Source organism: Haemaphysalis longicornis, unplaced genomic scaffold, assembly GCF_048455015.1.
Source record: "Haemaphysalis longicornis isolate Haplotype H1 unplaced genomic scaffold, Haemaphysalis longicornis Haplotype H1 scaffold_9, whole genome shotgun sequence".
Classification (NCBI taxonomy): Eukaryota; Metazoa; Arthropoda; class Arachnida; order Ixodida; family Ixodidae; genus Haemaphysalis; species Haemaphysalis longicornis.
In genome coordinates this window covers 146,315,722-146,337,540 of record NW_027526460.1, presented here as the reverse complement: position 1 = coordinate 146,337,540, position 21,819 = coordinate 146,315,722, and the positions used below count along the sequence as shown (strand labels likewise).

Here is a 21,819-nt window from a genome sequence, read left to right as displayed (position 1 = left end):
AGGTTGGTTGGATACAGTGCGTTAAAACGGGATTACAAAGAAAAGAACCGTACAGGACGAGCGCTAACTATCAACTGCGATTTATTGAAAAAGAAGAAGCATTTATACATGAAAAATTCAAAACTGCGCATGTACAATGCTGAGAATCAGCCTCAAATGCTGAAAGAGATAACAGGAGCGATTTACCCTTCCTTCGACGTTTAACAATCAAGGAAAGCCACTTCTTTCTCGTGCAGACACACAGAGGGCTGACTAACACACTTATCACCAAGCCTGGTTATGTTAAATGCCTCTGTAATCTCTCGCTTAAGCTGCATGTGATGACGGAATAATACAACTGTTTTATCGAAACGGGGCTGACAGGCGCGCGAGGAACATGAACGGCAATGATCCGACAAATGAGATGTGGGTGTGCCTTTTAATTAATTAAAGTGCTCTCTTAAACGCACAGTTAGGCACCGGCCCGTCTGGCCAAACTAAAACAGGCCACATGACAAAGGGATTTTGTAAACAACACCAACACAGCATGGCACATATTTGTTCTTGTTTCTTTCTGTCCACTGAGGCACATATTTTTCCTAGTTTGTTTGGTCCGGATATGGCTATCTGCAACCCATATCTAGAAGCAACTTTTTTTAGCCTATGAGTAGTCCGGTGAACATATGGGACCACGGCGTACTTTTTCTGATGGGCTACTTCCTTATGTGCGCCAGTCTTATCTCGACCTATTATCATTTTGACGAGCTTATTGCGCGCTGATGCCAAAGCACTGGTTGGAAAACCTGCTTCTTTTAGTTTGTGGACCTGTTCTTTGAAACTTTCATTCATAGAGTGTATGCATGATTTAGACAACGCTGAACGAATGCTAGACAAGGCAATCGAGTTCTTTACAAGTTTACTGTGGCAGGATTTGTAATTCAACAATGGTTTTACTGATCTAGGTGCGAACTGCCAGAAAACATGGTCGTTACCAAATTTTGAAGAAAGGTCTAGAAATTGGATGCACTAGTTTTTTATAGCTTCAAGTGTGAACTTAAGGCCCATACCTTTCTCTTTAAATACCGTCAAGACATCCACAGTACAGCGGAGAATGGAGCGCTTATCAGCAATAACTAAATAATCGTCGACATACCTGAAAACGTTTTCAACCATTTCAAGTTGATCGTTCTTTAGAGGAAGGCTTGGCAGGAATAGTTGAAGAAATTTTCAGCTATGTCGACGATTATATAGTTATTGCTGATAAGCTCTCCATTCTCCGCTGTCCTGTGGATGTCTTGAAGGTATTTAAAGAGAAAGGTATGGGCCTTACGTTCACACTTGAAGCCATGAAAAACTCGTGCATCCAATTTCTAGACCTTTCTTTAAAATTTGGTAACGACCGTGTTTGCTGGCATGAAGTATCTGAATACAAATACTTGGGCTTCTGGATTTCAGATAATTTAAATTGGGCTCATCACATTGATTATGTGGCAAGAAATGGCAACTATAAGCTTTTCTATTTACGAAGAGCTTTAAAATTCAGCACTCATGACGTCCGAATGACCGCATATAAAGCACTTATTCTTCCATCATTAGATTATGCAGCTATTTTCTGGGACCCCTTCACTCGAACCAATATTAACAAGCTTGAAAAGATACAAAAAAAGGGTGTCCGATTTATTTATGACAGCTACGGGCGTTGTTCTCTTTCAATCCTGTTATCCAGAGCCAATTTACCACTAATAGCTGAAAGAAACCGTTTAGCCAGGCTAAAATTTCTCTATCAAATAGTAAAAATCTATATAAATTAGACATTTCCAACATAATAACAATTTCCTCCGGGTATGCCACAAGGCAAAGGCATCAAATGACAATTACTCCTTTTCGTACACGCAACAAAACCTTCAAATATTCCTTCTTTCCGCGGACCATTACTGAATGTAACAAGCTTGCTAGCACCCAAGTACAACAGCCTTCACTTACCTTCTTTACATCATCTTTAATTTAGTGCTGAAATTATGTCATTTGTTCTTTCTTATGTACCTATGTATTTGTTGTTTGGCCTTTTTGTGGTCTCCTCATCATTTGTACCCTCCTGCCAAAATCCCAATGTGGATTGCAGTATCAATAAATAAATAAATAAATAAGAGATGCAAAATTTTTGTGTCACTGCCCCTTTCAGACAACTTGCCTCATTAAATCGATATAAAATAAACTACCAGGATTGTCAAATGAACTTCAAGATAATGACATCGACTTAGAAAACATAACATCTAAAAAAATCCAACAACTTTTTCTCTCACCTGCCTAATCAATATTTCTTCTTACTTTTAGGCTGCTATGATATGTATTTTTAATCATGTTTTTTTTTCTTTTCGAATTATGTGTATTTCTCTATTGTGTTTTTTTGCAAGAAAACAGAAAATATAGAAAAAAACGTACCGACTCTTCCTAACGAAAGCTGAGAGAAACGGGAAAGCTTTGTAACCTCAAAAGTGAGTCAAAAGTGCGTCAGCACTTTCGCTAAAATTGCATCCAATCGATCGTCACACCTTCAAAGACCGAAATGGCAAACAAAGAATGAACCAATGGCATAATTTATCGTGCACTAAGTAAGCGCATCAATGAGCGATTTAAATGTATACTGGCAAGTGGATTTTCATATAAACGCACACTGATGTACTCCTTCTTGATGATCGTGGCGTGTATTGTATTATCTAGGACCTTTATTTTCTCGCGATTTTCAAGAACCATTTTGACACAACAGAAGCCCTGTTATACACACGTGCCGTGTGTCCAGGGATCTTAGCAGACCTTTTCGGACGACCAACCGGTCTATGTGGTAGTGCACTAGTTTTCTGACAGGACGCCATCGCTCCCGGTAAGGAAGGTTTCACGTTATAAGCGCGTCTCTTGGTATTGTTACAACGATGCAAATTTACTTTATCTTTGCTTATGTCTCATTTTAGCTATCGCATTTCGGCATGGCCAACCACAAGCAAAATGAATATTAACAATTTTTTTTGTTTCAAAACAAAATTGTCCGCCATATTGCTAGATTGGAAAACTTCTCTTCAACGGACACCTCGTTCAAGGACCTCGACGTATCCAAAGCCGACCACATCTACTCATTTAAAATTTCGTGTGCATCTTATTTTAGTTTCGATTCTTTTACACAGTTTTTGACGACCACGAGCTCCCTTAAGCCCAGAAAAAACACTTTGTGCACGAGAAATAGGGATCTGGTTCATGCCTACATTTTTAATATTTATAAAGTATAGCCACTGGAGCACAACGTGCACGTGCTATACACACACATATATATATATATATATATATATATATATATATATATATATATATATATATATATATATATATATATATATATATACAGAAAGAAATGCTGGCAGTCAGCATTTCTTTCTGTATTTCCTACGAGTCCCTCATTTCCAAAACCTATATATATATATATATATATATATATATATAGATAGATATAGATATAGACATAACATTTGGCAGTCAAGAAAACCTCGGAAAGCAAAGGGGAGGATATGGTAGGTCATTGAAACAGATAACGAATTTGGAAAGAAAGTGGAGAAGAAAGTCCCGCCAGGTGGGATCCGCACCCATGACCTCCAGAATACCGGTCTGGTGCGATAACCACTACGCTACCGGCGGGGCGATTTTCCCCTCCACTTTCTGGGGTATTTATGTTTAGGTATTTTTGTTTCTGGCGCTTGGGGGTGCTAGCCAGCGCCACTAGGACTTTTTAACCCCCGTGCCGTGACTCGAGTGTCTATGATATGTCGAGAGTGGTTGACCAGAGTTGAACCCTCTTATGCTCCCTATGGCACCAAGGCTGCCAGAACAGAAGCCCTCGCTATGCATGTAATGAATCACAATAAGAAATGACGGGCTCGTTGAATTAAGACAGAAATAAGGGTTGGCAGTCAAGAAAACCGTGAAAAGCAAAGGGGAGAATGTGGTAGGTCATTGAAATAGATTAAAACAGCGCAGGAAACAAGAATACCGTAACATAAATAACCCAGAAAGTGGAGGGAAAAATAGCGCCGCCGGTAGCGTAGTGGCCATTACACCAGACGTGAATTCTGTAGGTCGTGGGTTCGGATCCCACCCGGCGGGCATTTTAAGTGCGAATGCACTTTATAAGCGACCCCAAACCATCCACCGCCGGCGGCGGCGGCGTCCGCAGTGCTCCTCTATATTTAAAAAAGAAACAGCATCCGGCGCCAGGTTTGGATCCGAGGACTTTGCGGCCGCAGCGCGACGCTCTACCGACCAAGCCACGGACACGACGCTGATATCAGCGTTAGTGACGCGCCTTATATCTTTAACGCATTCAAACTACGTCGTCAGCGGCGTGCGTTGGCGACTCAGCGGCGTTATAGCGGCTTGATAACTGCGTGGTGTACACGTGATACTACAAACCCGATGGAAGAGATGGAAGAGAAGGCGGCGAGGCGGTGGGCTGCGGGGGCCGAGCGCAAGCGCCGCAAGCGGGCCGACAACCGTGCATTCGCACTTTCACATTCTCCCCCTCGGGGAAATGCGGGAGAATTTTTGCTTTTTTCTCCACTTTCTTTCTGTCTTTCCCAATTCTTTATCTGTTTCAATTACCTGCCACAGTCTCCCCTTTGCTTTCCGCGGTTTTCTTGACTGCCATCCCTTATATATATATATATATATAAATATATATATATATATATATATATATATATATATATATATATATATATATATATATATATATATATATATATATATATATATATATATATATATATATATATATATATATATATATATATATATATATTTTTTTACCGTTAGTGACGTTACATTATTATTAACTTTTATTAATTACGTGAGAAAGAAAGAAAGAAAAACATGCGCCCAGAGTGGGGACCGATCCCACGCCTTTCGATTAGATCTCGAATGCCTTACCAACTCGGCTATCTGGGCGACTGTGTTCTGCTTCACTTTCTGGGGTATTTATATTTACACTGTATCTGACGCTTGAGGGTGGTAGCCAGCGCCACTTCAGACTACACGAGGAGAAGGGGACCTTCTTTTTCAACCCCCGGGGCGTGACGCGAACGTCTACAGCCTGTCATGAGCGGTCAACTGGCGGGAAACCCTCTTATGCTACCTTGGCATCAAGGCGGCCAGAACCGAGGCCCTCGCTAAGCTTTCGCGCGATAATAGGGTTTGGAAATGAGGGGCTCGTTAGGAAATACAGAAAGAAATGCCGGCAGTCTACAACGCCAAAGAAGGCATAGGGGAAGGTTAGACTATTTGTTTTTTTTACCGTTAGTGACGTTACATTATTATTAACTTTTATAATTAGGTGAGAAAGAAAGAAAAAAAAACACGCGCCCAGAGTGGGGACCGAACCCACGCCTTTCGATTAGATCTCGAATGCCTTACCAACTCGGCTATCTGGGCGACTGTGTTCTGCTTCACTTTCTGGGGTATTTATATTTACACTGTGTCTGACGCTTGAGGGTGGTAGCCAGCGCCACTTCAGACTACACGGGGAGAAGGGGACCTTCTTTTTCAACCCCCGGGGCGTGACACGAACGTCTACAGCCTGTCATGAGAGGTCAACTGGCGGGAAACCCTCTTATGCTACCTTGGCATCAAGGCTGCCAGAACCGAGGCCCTCGCTAAGCTTTCGCGCGATAATAGGGTTTGGAAATGAGGGGCTCGTTAGGCAATACAGAAAGAAATGCCGGCAGTCTACAACGCCAAAGAAGGCATAGGGGAAGGTTAGACTATTTGTTTTTTTTTTTACCGTTAGTGACGTTACATTATTATTAACTTTTATTAATTGCGTGAGAAAGAAAGAAAGAAAAACACGCGCCCAGAGTGGGGACCGAACCCACGCCTTTCGATTAGATCTCGAATGCCTTACCAACTCGGCTATCTGGGCGACTGTGTTCTGCTTCACTTTCTGGGGTATTTATATTTACACTGTATCTGACGCTTGAGGGTGGTAGCCAGCGCCACTTCAGACTACACGGGGAGAAGGGGACCTTCTTTTTCAACCCCCGGGGCGTGACACGAACGTCTACAGCCTGTCATGAGCGGTCAACTGGCGGGAAACCCTCTTATGCTACCTTGGCATCAAGGCTGCCAGAACCGAGGCCCTCGCTAAGCTTCCGCGCGATAATAGGGTTTGGAAATGAGGGGCTCGTTAGGAAATACAGAAAGAAATGCCGGCAGTCTACAACGCCAAAGAAGGCATAGGGGAAGGTTAGACTATTTGTTTTTTTACCGTTAGTGACGTTACATTATTATTAACTTTTATTAATTGCGTGAGAAAGAAAGAAAGAAAAACACGCGCCCAGAGTGGGGACCGAACCCACGCCTTTCGATTAGATCTCGAATGCCTTACCAACTCGGCTATCTGGGCGACTGTGTTCTGCTTCACTTTCTGGGGTATTTATATTTACACTGTATCTGACGCTTGAGGGTGGTAGCCAGCGCCACTTCAGACTACACGGGGAGAAAGTATATATATATACTTTGATTGCGAGAAGGGCTGTCTTTGGTTGCCGTACAAATAGTAAAAAATACGTATATCTTCTAACAAAACTGTTTATTGGTCGACGTTTCGATCGGATGCCGATCTTTCTCAAGACAACATTTCGTATTTCTGTGCACGTATTTGACGTCGAAAAAAGAGAGAGGGGGATTTGGGGAGAAAGGTAGCAACAAACACACTCTCGGCGAGGTGAGGTGAAGGTTTGCAAAATAGAGAGAGAGAGAGAGAGAGAGAGAGAGAGAGAGAGAGAGAGAGAGAAAAGACAAGAAAGAAAACGCAAAACAAAAACAAACCTAAACATGCAGAAAAGAGAGAGGAGTACAGAACTCTTTCAAAAACACTGTCCTCCATCGTTCGTCAGCTTGTAGAACGAGTGACAGGTAGCGCCCGCTTCAAGGGGGGCCGCTCTGCTTAGGAAACGAAAGCGCAAAGCAGTAACAGGGACGCTCTCACACCATCACTGGGAGGCACAGAATTTTAATGGTCACTGACCTTACGGGAAGAGTTTACAGGAAGCGGTCGCAGCCGCACACATATCTCAGTGTCGCCAACCCTACAAAACAAACAGGCAGGCTCGTTAAGAGTGTAGGTACGATCTCCGCACTGTGGCTCAAAGCATGCACGATTCCGCCTACCGGCAGGACGGGAGAGCGCCATTCATCATTCTTAGCGCTATTCTTCTGCCCTGTCCGGGCAGCCGACAGGGTCGTCCCTGACCATGAACCAGGGAGAAGGAGCTTAACTAATCCTCTAACCGCACGCGGGAGTCGCGCGGGTCCTTTGTTGGAGCAAACGGCGGCGGGCGCCTCGATGTTGTTTGTGGCGTAAGCCGCCTGTGCGGACACCCCAGGAAGGGAATAAATAAAATAAGAATAGCTTGATTACTTGTTTAAACAACACAGAGACTTACAATTTAGATAGGGGATTATTCTGCAGCCAGATTATCAACAGCATGTATAAACGACATAATGCCCGGGCTAACATTCATTCCTGCCTTTACGGTAATGAATTTGTAAATAATGTAAGATTCACGTTGTTCGCGTTCTCTTGTAGTAGAAAATCCACTCTGTAAAAGTGTGACCCTGATGGAGTCGAACGGGTGGTTTTCGGAGTTAATATGTCGTGATAAGGGTAGATCCGGGAGTGAACGAACATGTGCGCGATGGTTGTTGAAGCGCATGCGGAATGCCGTGTCCGTCTGGCCAATGTATTGGATGCCACAAACAGCGCACTCCAGAAGGTACACCACATTAGAAGAGTCGCAGTCGAGTGTCGCGTGAATTAGATGCTTGAAATGGGAGGTGGTGCTTTCTGCCACCGTGGTTGTCTGCATGTGTTTACATACGCGGCACCGTGCCTTTCCGCATGGTCGACACCCACCCTTGGGTGCCCTCTCAGTTTTGGCGTGTACACGGTAATCTTTAATATTTGTGGGGCGCCTGTATACGACCCGAGGAGGAGTGGGGAAGGTTTTCGAAAGCCGTTCACTCTGTTGTAGCATGTTGAAGTGCTTTTTTAAGATTTTGTTTATGTTTGGGGAATTGCCCCCGAACGTCAAGACTAGGTTGCCTCTCCCCTTCTGGTTTAGTTCCCTTTCATGGTGCAGCAATTCTTGGCGATCAAGGTTGACCGCTTTGCAAATAGCGTCGTTGACTATGGGTGGTGGGTATTGTTGCTTCGCGAGTACATTGCGCAAGTTTTCTGCGTTTGCCTCGAAGTCCTCGGTGCGGGAACAAATTCTCCTAAATCGGTGGGCCTGCGAGTATGGGATACTCGTTTTGCAGTGGCGCGGATGACAACTGTCGAAGTGCAGATACTGCTGCCTGTCGGTAGGTTTTTTGTACACGGTAGTGATCAGTTCTCCTTTGTCTGTATTTATATGCACGTCAAGGAAATTGATTTCCGTGGTTGAATAGGTATAAGTGAATGCGATGCTTGGATGGGCCTTGTTGAAACACTCGATGAAGTCGATTAAGTCGTCCTCCGTACCGGTCCAAATAAGGAATACATCGTCCAGAAAGCGTTTGTAAAAGAATGGCTTAATTTCACGGGTTGATAGAAATTTTGTTTCGAGATCGTTCATGAATATATTAGCGTAGTTGGGTGCCATTCGAGTACCCATCGCAGTGCCGTTTATTTGTAGGTAATACTGATTGTGGAATTCAAAGCTATTTAATTCCAGCACTAGCTTGGTCAAAGTTTCAATGACTTGTGGGCTTGGCGACTCATGGTCCCGATGTATGCTATAGGATTCAACCAGGGCTTCAATCTCATCTCGGTGAGGTATATTTGTGTACAGAGAAGTTACATCTAGAGTTACAAGGAAGACGCCATCAGGGATTTTTATGTTGTCGATTTCCCGTAGGAAGTGGTTAGTATCACGAAGATACGACGAATGGGTAGCGGGTATTTTCTTAATCAGGGAGTCTATGTAGCTTGATATTGGTTCGGTGAGAGTGCCTCTTCCCGAAATTATTGGCCTACCAGGGTTCCCTTCTTTATGAACTTTAGGCAGCATATGAAACCTTCCTGGCGTTGCGTGTGCTGCTGTAAGTGCTTTACAGAGGCGTGGCTCTATTTCCCCAATTTTGACAAGATTATTTAGTGTTGTTGTTATTATTTCCTGATGTTCAACAGTTGGATCCGCGTCAAGTTTTTGGTAGAAAAATTCGTTATTTAACTGACGGTGGCCTTCTTGAATGTAGTCTGGTTTACTAAGTATTACAATACCTCCACCTTTATCGGCCGGTTTTATCACAATGTCGGTTCGATCACCCAGTGCCTTAAGTGCCTCGCGCTCCTCTTTAGAAAGGTTCTGGGCCCCTGGTTTGCGAGCGTTATAAGCCCGCAGGACGTCTCTTTGAACGGCCTCAATGTACGAGTCCAAGTGTTTTTCCCGCTCCGATTTCGGTGTCCACTGCCGCCCTACATTGACGGAGGTTGGGGCAGTGCGCTCTTTGTCCGGCTTATCGAAAAAATATTCTTCTAGGCGTACATTTCGTGAAAAATTGTCCAGACCTTTCAGTAAGCTAAACTCATTGTATCGGCCGGTACTTGGGCAAAATGTCAGCCCGCTCTTCTCTCTCTCTATTTTGCAAACCTTCACCTCACCTCGCCGAGAGTGTGTTTGTTGCTACCTTTCTCCCCAAATCCCCCCTCTCTCTTTTTTCGGCGTCATTGGACGACGAGCTTATAAATTCGTGCACAGAAATACGAAATGTTGTCTTGAGAAAGATCGGCATCCGATCGAAACGTCGACCAATAAACAGTTTTGTTAGAAGCTATACCCATTTTTACTATATATATATATATATATGTTTACATATATATACTACGCTAAAGAGTTCAAAATATATTTTTTGTAAGTTTTAACTGTCTCTTGACAGTAGTAAGCTAACAACGACCCTCTTATTTATTACACATTGATTTTCTACGTGCGTTAAGTTTTTTTACTGCCAATCATTGCCGTTAGCGTAATTTTCTTTTGCAGAATTTGATGCAAGATTCCTCTTGTGCTTGTAGATCGTTGTACCCTTGCTAGATATTTGCGGCTCCATTCTTGTGTGTGTGATTTCAAAAATGCATTGTGTATATTTCGTCACAAAGTCACTGCCTTTTTACGGGTTCACAGGCCTCGTCAAGTCGCGTTAAGACGGCTTTTAGCCTGGGAATCCCGCCAGAATTTCTAGATTTTTTTTTCTGAAAAATAAAATGAATTGAAACTGACTTCAGAAAGTGAAGGTGTCTATGGTGATATTTTGTGCTTGCGAGGCAAATGTGCGTATATGTGAGCCCCGTGTGTACTTTGCATCGTCAAAGTCGCCATTTGTTAGGTAGGACTGTGTACTCGTCAAAGTGGCATCGCGCCAAAGTGGCATCGCGCCAGTGGCTCTGCGCATCGAGCTTTTTCAAAACTGAAAGTTGGCCAAGTATAGGTATATCATCTCAGAAAAAACAGCGCGGAAACGGATGGGACAAAATTTAGAGCACAGCACAAGCGCTTGCGCTGTGCCTCTAAAATTTTGCCCCGTCTGTTTGCGCGATATTGTTTTATTAAAAAACCTCTACCCGCGATAGTACCTCTGATCTACTAAAGATATCACAGTTTCAACGCTTTTCAACTGAATCCTACAACCGAAGGCGTTTGCAATGGGCTTGGAGCATTTCCCTTCAGCCTAAGGTGTATATCGTCCTTCGTGTATCCGTTCTTGAAATACCGTTAATTGTACTGATATCCTAATATGCACTTACAATGTTTGAGTGTGCGACGACACAAAGGTCAGCGCGCTTCATTCCTCCACTAATTTTATGAGGCACTCAACTTCCCAATCACCGCTTACCCGAAACTTCCCTTTTCCTTCCTAGCGATTTCAAATGCACTCGGCGACTAGGACTGATAGGCGCTAACTACGTCAGCACGCAATGCAAAAGTGAAGCCGTAATCAGGACGATGCATTACCTAACGAGGCACTTGAGCCGATAATAACGGAGCAGAAATAAAGGCTGCACATAGTATGATACAAGCGGGAAAAGACGAAAACAAGGCACTAAGTAGTCGGGGCCGCTACTGTCACGCTGCTCCTGGCGTGCTCAGACATTCAGTTACGCACGTGCTTTGCGCATGATCACCCAGCAGGATATCGCATGTACGAAAAGGGCGCTTCACGGGTGCCGTTCAAGGAGATAACTGTATGTGATTCCCGTGTCCTTTGGAGGAAAATCAACAGCCAAGGACCAAACCACAGGCCGCGTTTTACGTGGCTGCGACCGAAACGTAGCGAAACACGGTTTCTGTGCGTGATCCTCATGTGAACGGCACGCTGCTTTCCGAAATCACCGGGAACTCATAGCAACAGCAAGCTTGGACGGGTTATCTTGCCGCTAGGCTAGCCCGCAGCGGTGCGCTTCTGTCGCAGCCATGTAAACACGGCCATAGATGAAAAAAAAAAACATCACAATGAAAGTTATCTGCATGTCTTGCTTTAAAGCGAAGCTTTGTATGGTTAGTCCAAAGAAAAATCTGGAGGTCCTGTGTAAGCAGAGTTTTTCCTCGCAACCCTTTTCGCATGCGTAAAAATACCATGTTGAAGATAAGATAGAAGTAAGGAGGAAGGGGCGCTGCAGAGCCTCTCGCAGCAGAGGGCGCGGAGTCAGCTACTGCGTGAAGCCCAGCTGAAGCGATAACGGAGGGGAAGGTGCACCGGCAACGTGGCAATGGCAAACACCCGCTGCACTTTATTCCTAAGTGCGCAGGCCACGCGTCATTAATACTTTCGAGGTGCAGGATGCTTGCGATGCGCGACGGCACGAGAAAGAACGGGAATGAAAGAAAATACCGCAACCACACAACATATAATAAAAAAGATGTAAGTGAACCATAAGAAGTAACACGGGTAAACCCCGGCCGCACGTTACAGCTCCTCTAGTTACCCATCTGCGTGGGGTGCATGGGCGCATCTTTTAACACGGAAGATGTTTAGAAAATAGTCATTTCTTGTGTCCGCAGTTAAAAATACCAAGAAATTGCCGACCATGCCGACTTAGAGATATTGGCCAAAAATACGAGCATACCCCCAAACGGAGATTGCCCAAGATTGGCCAAAACGGGCATACCCACTCGGAGAGGTTAGCCTTGATTGACTAAAAAACAAATCCGGAGTTCGCCGTAATCGTAGCAACACTTGCTCGGAACAACAAAGACGTGTCATAGCGTACGCCCCTAGAAGGTGATGCCCAATGATTATCACTTCCAAAAAAAGTGAAGGAAGCTCACACTTATAGCAACAATGATGCAGTAAAGGTCATTGCAAAAGCGAAGAAGCAGAAAATCGGGTCTAATCGTGGACCGTCGTGATGGCCGTGAACTTTGCGTACAACGCCCCTCCGACATGATGCCCAATGATTCTTACTTTCAAAAAAATGAAGGAAGCTCACTGAAAAGATTTGCGGTCAATTCTTTTCCTTGGAAACACTGGAAATGCCCATGTCTGTGCCACTTCGCGACAGACATTGCGCCGCTTTTGCCACTACACCCGCACTTCGTAGGGAAAAAAAAAACACCGGCGTGCGTCGTCTGCCCCGTTTCAACCATATTTTCGGCGGTGGGTTCAACAGATATGTTACTAATCGCGCTCACATTGGAGTCGAGAGAGAGAGGGAAAAACATTTTAATGAGCTGGAAAGTGAAAACGGAACCCTAGTCCGGGAATCCATGCGTTACCCTTGTGTCACGGGTCTCGACCGGGAGGGAAGAGGGACATGGGAAAGCGAGGGAAGCTTGGCAAACGACATTTATCACAGAGCTAACATTGAACAAACAAAACCGAGTAAAAAAACCACACACGCGAAAAAGTTATCGAATTCTCGACAATGAAATGTATACAGTGTCCTAAGATACCTCTGCCTTAAAAGCTAAAGAATGTCCTTGAAGAATGTTGTGCTAGAGGCGAGGCTTACGTACTTCATGGGTGCTGACGTAAAGAAATCGCAGCGTGGCCGGGGAGAGCTGATACCCGCATGCTGTCGTCGCGATGTTGTGCGACTTCCGGCTGGGATTCCGGAGGATGTAGACATTGCCGTTATCTGGGCCGTCATAGCACAGGACGACGGTGCAATGCCGCAGAGCGAAGAGGCGCGCCCGTCGCCGCTGGAGCCGCCAAGGCGTGAGTTGGCGGAGCGTCGGGAGGCTGGAGCCGATGCGTCGTCGGCCCACTCCCGCCATGTGTGGCGACGTCCGTTCCTCGGGTCACGTCACCCTTGGCTTGGCTATTCCGGAGCCCGGTCTCCCCGGCACCTGCCTCGATCTCTCGTACTCCTCCTTTTTTTTTCCACCTTATTCCGGGGATCGCCCTTGACTCATGACACCTAGCCGTCTTGGCCCGTGTCACCAGGAGAGCCTGGTCCTCCGGTTGACAGCTGGTGAACAGTGTCTCCCAAAGCTCAGGAAAGGAACGTGTGGACAGGGGTAGTAGGGGAGCTTGGGAGCGCATTCCAGAATCGCTGGAGAGTACCTAGCTGTGGACAAAATTTGCATAGGGCAGTGTACTGTGAGGAGAACAGTAAATTCATTCGAACCGGGTGTACGTACGTCCCTGCTCGTAATTGTCGGAGTGTTATTTCCTGAGTTTCGCTGACGGATGGGTGAAGGCACGGAATTTTCGCCTTGTGGTTCGCTAAAGTTGAGTAATGTCCTGATAGGTGAGAAGTGGCGTCGGAGCTGCGGTGACCTCGGGGCTCGAGACATCAGTTTTGCGTTCATCAAACATCAAACACACGTCATGTGCTTAGCACGGACAAGTGTCGCCATCTCGCGGAGCCCGACGAAACCAGTGACGTCACATTCACATGGTTGCCCGCATGCGGGCCATACCAGTGAATACAACCTATAGCCACAATGATAGAGTAAAGGTCGTTGCGGTAGGGAAGAAGAAGCAAATCGGCTGCAATTGTGGACCTAAACTGTCGGGATGATCGTGAAGGTTGCGTACAGCTTCGCTACCTTCAAGTCCTACGCGTTGGTGTGAGCCTCCTTCATTTTTTTATTGTTTTATAGTTACGCATTTACATCGCAGCTTACTTTTCTTCAATTTTTATGGGCCAATCGCGTGAAGTTTGCACACCTACCTCTGCTGTGTCTGAAAAAAATATGTATTTCTTTGTGAATAGTAGTGTAGCACGGCCTGTGGCGTGCAACTTGTTTTCCTGGTAAATTATGTTCTTTTTGTGTACGTGCACTTTCTTCATCGTGCAAGCTCATATGTGGCATCGTGTAGGGTGGAAGATAGCGTCTGCAATCTGTAATGTTTCGTACTTTAGTTAGTGTCTATTTCGCCAGTTTGGCTGGAGCCTGGAGGATGGCGGGAAACTGGTCTGTACTCTGTCTGCAATGATCCACTCGACGGTTTTTGCATGTTTTATGTTACAATAGTGCACATCCTGTTGATCTTAAAATTCTTTTTCACCCTTGCGGTAGACCCAGGCCAGAATAGATCAATGGTGACATATTGGTATTTCAGAACATTCGGTCTTTTAGTTATTGGTATAAATAATTAACAACTTCAAACACATATTTCTATGAACAGGTGAAGTATATCACATAGAAGATGGTTAGATACTTTATTTTGGCAGGAAGACGCTAGGTCAAGTGGGAGAAGTGGGAGTAGAAGGTGGGTTGTTTGTGGCCTGTGAAAACGTGAAGGCGGGCAGTTCGAATAGAAACAGGTGGGCTCCTTGAGGAGGTGGGAGAGGCCGGTGTAGTCAGGCTGGCGGCTTTAAAGTTCTCGCGCTAGACCGCTTTCTACAGGAAAGTGTGCGATCAAAGACAGCGTGGATGGTTCCAGTGTATGGGGGTCGATGCATAAGGAGGAGGCATTTGGAGGAGGGTTGAAGAATAAAAGAGTGAAACTACTATAGCATACAAGCTCTACCACTTAATTGGTCCGCCGCGTCGTCTATGTCTCTATATATGTGGCAAATTTTTGTGCGTCCTTATTTGTTAATGGCTGAAGAGGCCGACTCGTAGTTATTGCAAGCTTATCTGGTAATGTGAGTACCAAACATCGTAAGAAAATGTAGTTTAGAGTCAATTTTACGAAGTTTGTGTATATACAATATTATCGGGAAAAAATCTCATTTCTGGCGATATGCAGAAGATTTACACATTTGCGAATTTGTTTTAATTAGCAAATAGGCTGAATAAACGTGATTTTCTGAAAAGGACAGACAAATGACCGGAAATGGTCTTGGTTTTAGGAACTGTAAGAATTTCAAAATTTCGTGCACGTTTTATTTTTGATCCTCCATCGCGAAAACCTGTTTCAGCCTCATGCACTTTCTAGTTTTTTAGCTTTTTAGCGAATTTCTCAAGCCAGGGGAGGTATGGTAATGCTTAATTTTTTTGCTAGTATCACCTAAACAATCTATTACGCTCTGTACATAGGTGTAGGTTATACTGCGTTCACAACTCATCAAGAAAAATCATCGGGTGTGGTGACGTTTGCAAGAAAGCTCTTCTATTCGTTACAGTTTGTGGGGATCAATGACTGATAAAAGTATGACAAGCGTGGCACTGGTTTCGTTAGGTTCATTTCAGTAACGTTAAAAAATCAATAGGTGGGGTTTGGTAAACGTGTCCTCAACTACTCCTCTTTTTACTACTCATGTATTTTTTCCCCATTCCCCGTTCTGCAGAGTAGCATGTCGACGTGCGCATGTTGCCAAACCTCTCTGCATTTCATTCTTTGGAAGCTAATGGTGAAATGACAGTATGGGCCTTTGTAGACGTCATAAAGGCGGTGCTCACCACGTTGCAGCGCAAAAAAAAATCAGCCGATCTTTCTTCTCGGCAGATGGCCACATAATGTGTAAAATTCATAGTTGAATCATCGTCTTCGCCACTCTTTTCAGGCGGTAGGATGAAGTTGCCTGGAACTGTACGGTTTTCATACGCCTAACTAAAATGTCTGTTCCGTTTTGTTGGCACCACTCGCAGTAGCGCTAGCCTGGCTCTTTTGTGGGAAAGTATTAAACGAAAATGATTCGTCCGACCTCGGCGGGACCGACGCCGATGATCATCCCGTCAGTTTTCGGACCATCATGAATGTGGCCTGAAAAATACCTGACTGTCCAAACAGAATACAGGCAATGAACAGAAAACTAGGTAAATCGAGATGCAAATCCGAACCATTCAGAATGCGAATACAACAAGCACCCCCTGCACCCTCACCGCGCTTCAGCGAAGGAGGGGGAGCCTAGTGAATGCACTGTGGCCATGGACTTAGCAACGCGTGCTAGAGATGGATGCTACAAGAGTACTTTGAGCATTTAAAAAATGAAGCCGCAAAGCACAATCACGCTAATAGCGAATAGGTGTGAGCGCAGGGGTGAAGAAGGAAATAAAGAAGTCGAAGGAAGCCATCCCGTTCCGTCGCTCCGCGCCAGTACCTTAAGAAGAGCGAGAAGAAGAAAGGAAATGTGCCTGTACCCTGAAGAAGAACAAGAAGAAAATCAAGGGGAGAAAACGGCTCAAAGCGAAAGGGGGTGCTACAGGAGTATTTTGAGCACGTCAATCACGAAAGTACCAAAAGCGTGTTTACGCTAAGAGCGTATAGGTGGGGCTAACCACGGCGACTGGCAGCCTCGCAGTCAAAGTACCAAAGACATGAAAGCGACAGTGATCCCAAGTATGATAATAGCAGGGAACAATATCATCACTGCAGGCCTACATGGGTAATTTCATCGTGCTGATTGCGAAAGTAGTAGAGCACCTTTACCCTAATAGATCATATATATATAGCCATAATGAACGATTGGACAGCTCTCCGAGTCAAAGCAACACTGAGACGAAAACTATACGATCTCATAAGGGTTTTTTTTTTCTCGCCTGTCACCACTTCTCGGCAGGTAGACAGCTGTTTTTGAAGGACCCAATTGGGCGTTTGGGGTTGGCGTTATCGATTCCACTTATATTATCTATTTGCCCAACATATTTGGGGTATGCAAAAGGGGTATATGTAATTGTAGTCAACGTTTTCTTTCGGCTTGACGTCGTTTGAACTGCTGAAGGGTACTAATCAATGGATAATTCGGGTAATAATATCATAACGAAGTTTCATGTTACAGTCACTATCTTTCCGGAAATAAATTAGTATTTTGAGGTTTTCACGCATTTCAAAAAGCGAATTAGCCCTGGCCAATTCCGTCTTGTGGGTGCGTGCCAAAACTTTGATGTCATCATCATCATCATCATCATAATTACGGTGGCAATGAGGAGACACAATCGCATTACTGGACACCACTCTGTGTACATACAGGGCGTCTCTAAAGCGATGGACACTGAAGCGTCTACCTGAGCGGAAGCTTCGACACGCGGTCGCCCACAGAATTAGGCCTTGAAAGGGAACGGAAGGCAACACAGAAATGCCGCTGAAACCGACACCAGTTGGCACCGCTGAAACCTGTATACGGCGCGACAATCACATTACAAGCACATATCCCTTTCGTTGTGATGACATTGTCGCAACAAAAAAAGACCTAATTACGACATACTCAGAGTATCGTACAGCTTTACATAAAATGCAATGCTTTCGCAGTTCCGCTCTTAAGCAGTCTTAAGTGTCTCCCTGAATTTTCATTAGGCTGCGTCTAATCTCACGGCAGCTGTGAGAATTACCTCCGGGAAAATCTCACGGCAGTTTCCATAAAAGCTGGCTGGCGGAACATTTGCTGAATAATATTACGCCCCAACGTAACCTAACGTAACATAACCTTGCCGAACCTTACCTAACCTAACCCAACGCGTCGTAACCTACCCAAATCCTGCCAAACTGCAACAAAACCCAATCTTACCCAGCCCAACGACACAGAACACAACCTGTATTAAACGTAATTCAACCAATTCTAGAAGTCCTGTGCGTCGTTCTATTGATATAGTAAAAACCAGAGTAAAAAAAAGCACTAACAAAATCACGATGGCCAAAAAATTCCGACAGTGCAAAAAAAAAAAAAAAAGCATCCGAACGTCGCACTCGAACCTGAGCCTTCCCGTTTAAAACCGAGCACTATGCCGCAGCGCTACAGGGGCAGCTGCAGACACGGCTTTTTAGGGGCATATTTATCAGATTGAATCTTCGCGTAGCGTGCTTAGCCAATAAGAAGCGACAGCCATGAGAAATTTCTGACGGTAATTCTCCCGACTACCTTTTCATTAACCTCTTGTTGTTCTGCTCTTATCTCGCCTTTCTTGGACAGCGTTTATGTTCGTGGGTTTGTTTGTTCTCGTAGAAACAAATCTGCCGCGAGTTTTTAATCAATAGAATAGAGGAATTTTTTTAAAAATAGGCAGGATCTGAGCTAGTTGGATCATGATTGGTTTGAATACTGGCCAGCCTAAATCTAACTCAGGACACAGACAGAGACGAAAGACGAAGCGCAAGCGCTGACACTACCAACTCAATTTTATTACGCCTCGCCTTGTACATTTATACACTCATCTAGCCGCGTGCATGGTCCAGGTGCAACAGGTCGCAGAAACAGTTTTTCTTTATCGGTTAGCGCAACCGACGCAGTGCTGACACAACACTGCGTGGGCACTGCGTCGGTAGCGCTAACCGATAAAAAAAACTATTTCTGCTGCTTTGTGCAGTGCGTCGGCACTGCGTCGGTTGCTCTAACAATAAAGAAAAACTGTTTCTGCTGCAATGCGCAAGGCGAGGCGTAATAAAATCAGCTGGTAGTCTGAGCGCTTGTGCTTCGTCTTTCGTCTCTATCTGTTTCCTGAATTAAATTTAGGCTTGCCAGTATTTAAAGGAATTTTTTGTTGATGTACTGCTGTCTTGCTTTACATCTGCCTAAGCAACGCCGCCTGTATAAACAGTGCCTAACGCGTGAGCGAAAAATGGCCAAACAGCCACTCTCCTGTTGCTCTCTCCTACTCTCCCCCGCTCCGTAGCCTTCCAGCGTGCCTTCGTGTCCGCCAGCCAGCGCCGCTTCTCGGAAACTATGCAAAATAGTGGAAAATTTGTTTAGCGTTCCCGAGGCGGCGCTCCTACGCCTTCTTGTTTTTCACCATGCCTGTCTGTCTTGGTCTGTCACTGATAAAACTTTCTTTGTCACGAAGCAAAACCCCTTGCGCTGCAGCAGGCTGATGCCGGCGTTGCGCGCTTATCTACTCGGATCACGGGCCCTGGAATTTTCTGAGTGGGGCATCCCATCTCTATCCCCTCCGCATTTAGGTATTGTTTTGACCCCGCTGTTGGCACTCCGCATCGGTACGCACTTCTAAAATTGAGGACTGTACTGTAGAAGCGCCCGGACAGCGTGGCGGGATCCCAGCTGCTTATCCTTTTGCTTCCTATAATTTTCTGAAGTTTACAAGCACGTGATATTATTGGAAAGTAATCGTAGAAGTGAGAGCCTGAACAAAAAACGCGCACGCAAGTTTTTCTTCTCTAAATACTCCAGAAAAAAAATATCAGTAAAATAATGGCTGCCCTAGCAGAAAATATCGTTTTTCTGTTAGCTATATGTCTACCCGACAATCAGTATGTTCTTACACTATTTCAGTTTGCCTCCGTCTTATCTTTCGAAAAATGCAGCAAGTATGAAGCGAGCGACACGTTGAACGAGATCCCCAGTGCGCCACATAACTAGCGCCCCGTCGCGGCTAAGATGTAAGCGAAACAGCCATTGAAGCCCCACAGGCAAGCTGACAGACACATGTCGTAGAAGTGGGTGCAGCGTTCGCGAGTCGCGAGCAGTGACGTAAGGCGAGATGTCCGCCGGAACGCGCCACATAGTGGATCAGTGCCTGAACTAAGCGTTCCTACCCTTCCCATTGAAAAGCGCGCGACGCGTCAGGCAATGTTAATACAGGCGGCGTTGGCCTAAGGCTACCTGTGCGCTAACCGACGTTGAAATGTGCTGTCCAAACTAGCACGTTTGGAAAACTCCCACCAATGGTAGCAGTTTTGACAGGCGTTATCTATATATAGCTCGTCTTCAGCCTGGCCATTGATTTGCTCACAAATGCTACCAGTGCTTTTCTGGTCTAGGAAAAACCATAAAGCGGGAAATGCACAAACTAATGCTTGGTCTGAACCCCCAAAGGCCGGGGCACTAGCCCAAGAATTCTCCTAAATTAAAAAACAGTGCCTAAAATGAGCTGTAATTATTTCTATGGTGAGGGGAGCTGAGTGACCGCAAAACAGGCGGAAATACGAGTTCAGTTTAAACACGGGTAAAGTGTTGCTTACTAAGGGTCATTTCACATCTTTAATAATTGTGCCCGAAATTTAAGCCTCTTCACCAACTAAATATTTCCAAAACGGCGCTCCAGGCGGAACGTGTGGCACGAGTGCTCTACAACGTGACATGGGGCACTCAAAAAAAGTCTATTATGAAGACCTGAAATAGTGGAGACTAAGCTAAGCAAAAAAAAATCTCAACATAGCCACCACGAATGTGGTGACTATGTTGAGACCATACGTTCTCACCGTATAGAGACACAAATACATGATTATCTTCGAGTAATGTCTTCCAGCATGAAAGGATAAAAGGTACCGTTCCCGAGGCAGAAAATCGAGCCTCCGTGCGTTATTCTGCCTAACCACTGCAATTACCTGATGCGTTGGCGGCTATCTGTATTCATCGCTATTGCATACCTGTTGTTGTATGCTTCTTCGTAAACAACAAAGCATAACTGCTCTATTGTTTTTACGTTCCTAAGCATGCACAACAAATTTTTCACTGAGGCTGAAATGATAAGCTTGCAGTATTTGCAGCAACAAACTAACATTATCTTGGTACGCACTTTTTCAGGAACCAATCGTAAGATCTACGCATGCGCGAAAGTTCGCACCAAAGTTCTAGCGATAAATTACACACCTCCTGTCGACAGCAAAATATTTCAATAGACCCACAGCCCCGCCACGTTGGGCTCCTTAATTTGCAGGCTTTTGAATATTGAAAAACTTAGCAACGCACAATTACTGCGAATCTGCATTCTACAAACACACTTCCCTGGGTTTCTCTTGCTTTCGTTCGTCTCCTGATTATCCGCTAAAATCAAATATTTGAATAAAATAGGGCCCGAAGGACGTTTCACCCAGCTGTGGTAAACAAAGATTGCGCATTTCTGTGAAATACGTACTCGCATTTTAAACAGCATTGCTGTTTTTCATATTCGGTACGGGGAAATGTATCGAATACTTTAAAACTGCGAACTTTGGAATTACATTTACCGTCCATTTCTGATCTTCCATGTCTCACTTTATCCCTCGAAACGTTTCGAAGCACCGATTATCCTACAATGCGTAATTTAGTTGATAAGAATTTCAATTTAATCGAAAACTTGAATAACTTTTCAATTAGGTCATTTTGAGCATTTCGTAATTCTAAGTCATCGTAGTAAAATGTAGTACAATGCGTGAGCTATTGGGAAAAGTGTGTTCTGCTACACAGATTGGAGACAAGAGGTGCTTTCATCCTCAAAAGACAACCTTTCTAGCGTGATATGAAGTCAGCGACGTGGCTTTTTAGGCGTACTACATGCTGTTACGAATCGGCCAACGCCGCCGTATTTTCCCGCATCAGCCACCACGTGGGAATCGACCACGTGCGCCCGCGTGTCGGTGAATCGTACTTTCGTGTCTCGCCATGCCGGGTCAGTCACCTCGCTTTCCAACGCGCCTCCGGCGGCTGCCAGCGGCACGCCCAAGCATGCTTCACGACGTTCGCCACACCCTTCAGGCACCTACGCGTCGGTGAGT

The 21,819-nt window shown here is 44.9% G+C and overlaps 1 protein-coding gene and 3 non-coding genes across 6 annotated transcripts in view; all 4 read right to left on the bottom strand.

Moving 5' to 3' along the window:
- Window positions 1–21,819, bottom strand: part of LOC144153574 (sphingomyelin phosphodiesterase-like) — a 197,259-nt gene that overhangs the window by 116,684 nt on the left and 58,756 nt on the right. The gene's annotated exons all lie outside the window — the stretch shown is intronic.
- On the bottom strand, window positions 5,380–5,451 carry Trnar-ucu (transfer RNA arginine (anticodon UCU)). The gene has a single exon. It is a non-coding gene; the product is annotated as a tRNA-Arg (tRNA).
- On the bottom strand, window positions 5,867–5,938 carry Trnar-ucu (transfer RNA arginine (anticodon UCU)). Its single transcript has one exon. It is a non-coding gene; the product is annotated as a tRNA-Arg (tRNA).
- On the bottom strand, window positions 6,350–6,421 carry Trnar-ucu (transfer RNA arginine (anticodon UCU)). The gene has a single exon. It is a non-coding gene; the product is annotated as a tRNA-Arg (tRNA).